Source organism: Telopea speciosissima, chromosome 7, assembly GCF_018873765.1.
Source record: "Telopea speciosissima isolate NSW1024214 ecotype Mountain lineage chromosome 7, Tspe_v1, whole genome shotgun sequence".
In the NCBI taxonomy this organism is placed as follows: Eukaryota; Viridiplantae; Streptophyta; class Magnoliopsida; order Proteales; family Proteaceae; genus Telopea; species Telopea speciosissima.
In genome coordinates this window covers 5,554,536-5,561,472 of record NC_057922.1, presented here as the reverse complement: position 1 = coordinate 5,561,472, position 6,937 = coordinate 5,554,536, and the positions used below count along the sequence as shown (strand labels likewise).

The 6,937-nt window shown below is 35.6% G+C and overlaps 1 non-coding gene across 1 annotated transcript; it reads left to right on the top strand.

Moving 5' to 3' along the window:
- On the top strand, nt 1–72 carry TRNAQ-UUG. The gene has a single exon. It is a non-coding gene; the product is annotated as a tRNA-Gln (tRNA).
- Nucleotides 73–6,937: the final 6,865 nt, after the last annotated feature.

Sequence of the window (6,937 nt, the reverse complement as noted above, 5' to 3'; positions counted from 1 at the left end):
GGTTCTATGGTGTAGTGGTTAGCACTCTGGACTTTGAATCCAGCGACCTGGGTTCGACTCCCGGTAGGACCTTTTTATTTTACTCCCGTCTTCCCATGTTTGAGGTATCAGAAACGTGATTTTGCTTTTTTGATAGAAATTTCATATCGTGATTGTGTAAAATGAAAATGAGTGCTCCACCATTAATTATACTTTTGCATACTGTTTCCCTGATAATTTTCACTCTGTCCATATCTTCAGAATATTCATTAAGTTCATATCTTCATAAAATTCATTAAATAGTTTCCCTCGAAAGCAAATGGCTACAAAGAGAAGTAAAATCAAATAAAATTGGATTAGATTTGACATTTATTGCATGGGCAAGGGTTAGGCACACCGCTCGTTTGCTGCAAGGTAGTTGCATGTACCAATGAGGAGCACGGGATGGGTGAGGCAAGGGGTCTTTTGCAACGGGTGGCGGGTATAGTAACCCGGTAGCGTGCCTAAACTTTTCCCTTATTGTATGATGAAGATGATAACATCTCTAAGAAAATTAGTATATATCATGACATAATTTAAATGATTTTTCTTAGGTAAGACTTAATTTAAATGTTTTCTATGATTGCATATGTAGACTCTGAAAAAATTACTCACCTCAAAGAAGCTAGTTTTGATAAAAACATATGATATGAATATTTGGAACACTTGTGAGAGAATATCTATTGTTTTAGATAAAACAGAAAATTATATAACTCGATTGTTTTTGCTTTAGAATAAAAGGGTGGAAAACTAAATACGATTTAGTTGGTTGGCCTGAGATAATGGTTTCAAAAATCGGGTCAAAATTGGTTGAATCGCCGTACAACCTATTTTGAAATAAGCCATGAATACTCATTGATCTTCATTTTCTTGGTACCGAGAAAAAATAATAAAGTAAAAAAAAGAACCCAATTTTTGAAGAGAAGTAAGGGTAGATCTATTCGATCCAGATTGATACGAGTCGATTCAAATTAATATCAAATCGATATTGACCAAGACCGATACCAATCCCAATACCGAATACTAAATCCTTGAATCAAACTCTAAGAAATCATAGATCAATCGAAATATTTGGTTCTACTTTCCAATTTCAATTTTTGGGTAGCGAGGGAATTCTGATCTCTTGTTCAATTTCAGATTTTTAAACCTTGCCTAAGGTTGAATTTGTTCCAGTTAAGCTCATTGGTGGGGGACCAGTCAACCTGTGGGCCCGCCTACCTATCAAAGATTGCGTTTAAATTTTGACTCATCAAACTATGAAAAGTCAAATCATTTTTTTTTCTTCCATTTATTTATTTGACATTAGCTGTTTGAGACTGACTAGAAAGGATGAAAGTTTAATAATCCCGAAGGCTTGGCATTACCCAAAAAGTGGAAGTGGGAGTGTGTCTAGTAGGGCCAATAAGAGTATTTGCATTGGCATCAAGGGGTGGGACAGTCATTTTATCATTCTTTTATGCCTCTGCGTCTGCAGTACACTCCCCATACAGAACTTTTCTCTAATATTCTTAATGAAAATCTCTAAAAATAATAAACAATAAATGCCATTTAATCATACCTTCTTGGCATTGGAGGAAAAAAACTGTCTTACCATTACGTGGCATAACAATCCTGATTTTCAAAACGTTTGGTACATGGGAAACGTTTTAGGAAGATGTTGTGAATAGGAACATATAGGCAACCCTTGTTCTAAGTTGGTGACATTGCAGTCTACCCTTTTCTTCTTCTTCCTCCTATCACATCCTACCTTCATTTTAAGATCAATTATATAAAGGAGGGAACTCACTCTAAAGGTATTTTCTCTATCTTTTTCACCTGTTCATTTCCACTGTCTATGCTATAACCCTAGAGATTTGTTTGGTAATCTACAGTTTTTTTTTTTTTTTTTTTTTTTTAATTTTATTTTGTCCATGAATGACCCTAGAAATTTGTTTGGTAATGTTAAGTTTTTTATTTTTTTTATATTTTGTCAATGCATAATCCTAGAGATTTGTTTGGTAATCTGACTTGGGGTTGAATCTAAATCTTTTACAATGCTAAATGAAGGGGGAGGGGGATGGAAGAACTTTCACACAAGTTCTTTGGAGTTTTTCTTCCTTATATATTTAGCACTCTAGATCATGAACCTGAACTATTCCAAACCATTTACATGGTTGAATCTCATAGAAGCTCACCACAACATTTTAAAAACTAATGTATTGTGAGAATGGAAAATGAAATAGCTCTAATTTATTTTGGACGTGGAAAATAACTCATATATATGCGACTAAACCACACGTAAATCAAATTGCACGAGGTTGGATAAATTTATCTCAACTCTTAATTCATTTATTATTGATTGATGTACTTTTGGTTATGGTTGGATTGTTTTGCCTTACATGCAGTTCCCATTTTCCATGACAAAAAATTTAGTTCTCTTAATTCATTTTCATTTGCATTGTTAATAATTGGAAATAAAAATTTGGAAGAGGATGCCTACTTTAATATTTATGCCAATGTTGATTATGTGACAGTTAGTTGAAGTAGTACGTGAACAAAATTATGGTTAAGTCATCGAGGGAAACACGTAAAAAGCGTCAATCAAAATTTGGCAATATGTCGTGGTTGCCACGCCAGTCCAAGTTCATTGGGATCCAACAAGAATCATCACATGGCACCACTAAGAAGCCCTCCATCTCTGCTTGCCAGGTATAAGCATAAGCATGTGAATCATTTTTCACTCTTTATAATTTCATTATGAAAAATAGTTTGGTCTCTTTGGAAACATCTGAAGAATAAAGATATGTTTCAGACTTGATTACTATACATCTGTTTATCAAAATTAAATGAATGATCCACTTTTATTTATCATTGTTTCCGCATATTTAGCAAAAACGACTGACAACTTTAAAGGCAGCTAGTCATCTCTTTATCACCGTACCATACATGGTGGGATTTTCATTCTCTCAAGTTCACCACACTTAAGAATCCAACCGTAAAAACAAGGATAGTGGCTTTTTTTTATCTTTTCAAGTGTTGGGTGAACGGTTGGATTCTTAAGTGTGGTGCACTGGGGATTGCAGCGCACTTGAAAGGATAAATTTCCTACATCGTGTCATTAAAACCAATGAATGTATGTCATGCTAATGTTATCTAAGAATAGAAATAAATGAATTCCAATAATACAAGTCAATTATATAAAGCTTCCATACTTGTAGAAAATTTTAAGATTGGTTTACACTATCATTCCAAAAATGCCATATATGTTAGAATTAAATGAATGATCTACTTTCATGTATTAGTTTCTCCACATAATTAGCGAAAAAGACGAACAATTTTAAAGTTTTCTCTCCACCATACCATATATTATGTCATTAAAACCAATATATAAATGTATCAAACTTCCATTCCAAACATCGATCAAAACTTCAACCAGTCCAACACTATCAAGCAACTTTACTACTCTTAGTTTTCAATTCTATGGTGTAAGTAATCAACAACTTGATATCATTTGCTCTTATCCACTTATACTGATACAGTTTACAAAGCTAACAAAAATAGGAACCCTCTAACACAGACACACACTTGGAGGAGCATGAGCTAACTAATCACTCCTTTAATCCAAACTCCTTGTTGATGTCTTTGTGAGGCATATGGATAAATTTGTGGAGATTAATAAGGTTGGTATCACTTTTTTGTAGAGGTGAAATGTCTTTCAAGTTTTAGAGGAGATCTTTTATAGGAATTTTAAAAATTCTGAAGGAGTGTAGGGCATAAGTCATTGTTTTTGTGTGATTTGATCTTGTAATAGGGCAATTGGTTAAGAGTGTGGATTCTATTTAGTTGGTATTTCTTTTTTTAGGGGTGAGGGGGAGGTTTGTTTTTTAGGGATGAGTTGGTGCTGGGAACTATGTAGAGGAGAGATGGTTGGTTATTAATTTTGCATAATGCTTCGGTCGTCTAGTTTGTGAAGGTGGTTGTTATTACAAGGAGAGAGCTCCAAAACAAAACAACGGACTACCCTACAGCCAAATAAAGCTGAAGGAAGGTCATCGGAATAGGGACAAAAGGACATAATCTTCCCCAAACCATCAATCACTTGAAAATGAAATTGACCTTCTTCCCATTGGGATTGTAGGGAAGAATGGGAGGAACCACCCATCTCTTGCTTTGATTCTTCAAAGCAAAGGAAGGATTTTTCAGATTTGAAATGACACCATTATACCCTAGGATCTCCCTGCAAAGAATTGATGACATGGTCAGTCCCTAGGTCCCCCACAAGAGATTCACAATCCGAAAAACTTGTCCTCTTCTATAATCTCAATTAGGATAGATTGATATGACAAATGTTTACTTGGAGAAAGAATGTACTTAACAAAATCTTGAGCTCTTCTATAAATTCACTCATTTAGGGTTAATTGATTATTAAAATTCCTATTCTTCTTTCTTTTCATTGTTCTTGTATATGCTTTTTTCTGAGTCATATTGATCAGGTTAAAGAGGCAGACACAATGACATCAGAGATTTTACCAATGGAAATTGAAGCATCAAAAACAGATGATGAGATTGACATTTTCACATCTTCTATTTCCATGTCCAAAGTCACCCCAAACCAGTTTTCATCAAGGGAAGAAATTGAAACCTACATAGACAACATGCATAAGAAGATTTTTACACCCAAACGTAAAAGTTTGCTTGCAGATATACTTGAGGAAGATGAAACAAAGGACAATGACATTGATGAGATCTCAATTACTCTAACAAAAGTAGACATTGAGATGAAGACTCCATCAAATGATGATCTTGAGACCAACATGGATTGTGTCAAAGAGAGCAACCTCACTTACCAAATTCCATCAAGTGATGCTATTGCTGCTCATATAAATCAAGTTCTCTATGGTAGCGGTCGTCGGAATCGATCCATTCGCGATGAGGTGAACGATTAGGCTCAAGATATTCTTGGTGGTGAATTATAATCCTTCCCCATCTAGAAAAAGAAAAACCAGACATAATAGATAAATAAAATTTGACAATTATATTATCCAAATATTTAGACATGTTTTGGGATGGTAGCTGAAAATATTCTTCAAATCTTGAAAGACAAACATGGTTGTGTTACATGACTAATTGAGGTAAAACCTTTTTTTTCCTTTATTTATTGTTTTTTGTTCTACCTTAATTCTTTATCTTTTGTTTTCTTTGGTGGATTTTTTTTTTTATTTATTGTTTGGGCTGCTTTTCTACTAATGGTCATGCCGAAGGTGGAATAAGCTCAAAGGTGTATTCTCTCATTCTTTTGTTTTTTGATATTTAATATAGTCTATTTGCTGATTCTTAGGGGGGGGGGGGAAATAGTCTCATTGCTATATGCAGAAAGTTTTTCTTAGACATTACTAAGAAACCTTGCTTGCTTTCTTAATTTGTTATCTTGAGTGCCAATCTCCATGCGAAAGATATCACCTGGTTAATATTTTGAGACTAAAAGATTTAATAGTATCATTACTTCTCATAGTATAATGAAAATTCAAATGTATACAATTAGGGTTGAAACAGGGTCGAGTTGGGCCGGGTTTTTTAAAACCCCAGCCCAATTCTGAGTCCTTTTATTTCAACCTAAGCCCAACTCGGTCTTGAGGTCGGGTTGAGATATCTCAGCCCAGGCCCAACCTTATTCGGCTCAACCCAACCCCGTCCAGTCCAGCCCTGATTACCCTTGATTGGGTTGGGCTGGCCCTGAGTTTGACCTTGATTTTTGTTAAGGCCAGGTTGGTTCTAATTGACCCTGATTCTACAAATTACAAAAAAAAGAGCCACATGCTTGCATCACATCTTGAACACGTACAACGTTGCGTCACAATTCTATAGAAAATGAAAACCTTCAGTTGTAGAAAATCTAGAATCCGAATTCATGTTTATTGGAGCTTATTCTATAACTCTCCCTATCCGAGTCCAATAGTCTATCTTGAGGTTTGCCAATTTGAATGATAGAAATAAGATAGGCTTCTAGACTTGGTTCGTGAGAGTGATATAAATAAGCTCTAATAACCTTGAACTTGTATTGATAGACCTAAAATGACCTTAATTAGAAGAAGTGGTGAGGAAAGACATGAAGCTTAGGCCTTGTATCAAATATGATCTTAATTAGAGCAGATTGGAGTGCAATGATCCGTGTGGCCGATCCTATTTAGTTTGGATAAAGTTGAGTTGTTGTTGTTGTTGTAATTATTGTATATATTATACAAGAAAAAAAGAACTATGTCCAACAGTGTGGCCTACGCCAGCACTCCCATGAGTCTATCTCTCTCCTCCTATATGAAAAAAGATAGCTATGCCCCCATGTTTTAAGGAGGTGAGAGATCGACACATGGGAGTCCAGACATAAGTCATACTCATGCACAAAAAACTGCTTCCCATTATATAATTATATGCATTGCCCAGTCTGGCCCGACCATGTCACTACCAAGAAAAAATTAGACGCAATCCCAAGGGCTGAAAAACCAGAGCGAGACCCTGTCCGGCTCATGGCATGTTAGGACAGGCTCGGGTTCGCTAGACCAAAATGACATCCCTAAATTGCACTGTGTCAAATCAGAACCAAGTGGCGTATGATTATTGGTCTAAAAAGAGACACAAGACGTGGCCGACGTGTGAATATTTTACGTGGATTAACATGTGAATGTATAACAGTGATGAAGTCTCTGATGGAAAACGTTCCCCCCGTTCAGAGAAACCGCCGCGTCTCTCTTAAGCTGACTATAAATTATTTATACTATTAATTCCAACGGTCCTTTAAATTGGAAAGAAACTGCTCGACTGATCCTCACCGTCAAAACTACGCAGATCTCTCAACTAAATCTTTTCGGACGAAGATACTCCTTCCTTACCAAGGCGTGACGGAGATTTTAAGGGTATTAAGGTAAATACACGTACCACTCTTGCT